Source organism: Chrysochloris asiatica, unplaced genomic scaffold (assembly GCF_000296735.1).
Source record: "Chrysochloris asiatica unplaced genomic scaffold, ChrAsi1.0 scaffold00016, whole genome shotgun sequence".
Lineage (NCBI taxonomy): Eukaryota > Metazoa > Chordata > Mammalia > Afrosoricida > Chrysochloridae > Chrysochloris > Chrysochloris asiatica.
The window spans coordinates 13765602-13766915 of record NW_006408534.1 but is presented as its reverse complement, the minus strand read 5'-3'; positions in this window follow the sequence as shown (position 1 = coordinate 13766915).

The window sequence follows — 1314 nt, the reverse complement described above, 5'->3', positions numbered from 1 at the left end:
CCACGGCACACAACCACCACTATAAATATGTTGTTGTTAAGTGCCGTTGAGTCAATTCTGACCCACAGTGACCCTATATGGATGCAGACAAGTACATCTTTTCACAGAGCAGCTGGTGAGCTTGAATCTTTTACAACAACACATCAGACAAGGGACTCATTTATAAAATATATAGGAAACTACAACACCTCTATAAGAAAAAGACAAATAACCCAATTAAGAAATGGGCACAGGAGAGGACTTCCAGCGCTTCCCTGACCAGGCAGCTCAGGTAGGGCAGTCTTGAGGAAAAGTGGTGGAAATGCACATAAGAAACCTCTGTCTAGCAGACAGACAGCCTTTGAACAAACATAAGATCGTATATTTCAACATTCTGAACTTGTTTTTTTAAAAGATCAAATTGCTAAGGAATTACAGGCATTCTGAGCTTTTGCCTGCATGCATGTGGCTACTGCGCCTGTGCCTGCGAGTGCCTCTGCCCCCTGCAGACTTTGGAATGCAGGGCTAGAGCAACCCCACTTTCTCTGCATTTCCAGAGAAAAGGAAGCATAAACTAACAAAGCTGAACAAATAGAGAGGGATATCGAAACGGATATCAGGAAATTCGGGGTACCCATGGTACAGAGAGACTGAGAGAGGCATTTTTTATGTCATCAAATACGGATACTACCTCCCTGCAGCCACAACCCCCAGCCCTCTACTGCCCCGGCCTAGACCAGCCCTCTGCCAAGCCGCCAAGGCTCAGGAACGCCCAAGGCACAGGCCCACCCACTGAGGCCAAGGACCTCCCAAGGCCCAGACACTCCCATTGAGGCCAAGGCCTGCCCAAAGGCCCAACCCACCCACAGACTGGTCACAAAGGCCCAGGCCCAACCAAGGCCCAAATCGCATAAGGCCCAGACACTCCCGTTGAGATCAAGGCCTGCCCAGAGGCCCAACCCACCTACAGACTAGTCACAAAGGCCCAGGGCCAACCAAGGCCCAAATCGCATACCCGCCTTGCGGCCCAGGTGGTCCACAGTACGGGAGCCGCTGAGGTCCAGGGCCCCCAAGGCCCAACTTGCCCTGTAGACAGGTCGCTGAGGCCCAGAACCCCGGAGGCCCAACCCGCCCTCAGCCTGTTCCCCGAGGCACAGGCCCCCTGAAGCCCAATCCACCCAACCTGACCGCTGATGCCCAAGCTGCCCGATGCCCAGCTGCTGATACCCAGGCCCCCTGAGGCTTAAACCGCCCGCCGGAGGCCCAAACCACCCGCCTGAGGCCCAACCCTCCTGCAGCCCGGTCGCTGACGCCCAGGCCCCCAGAGGCCCAAAC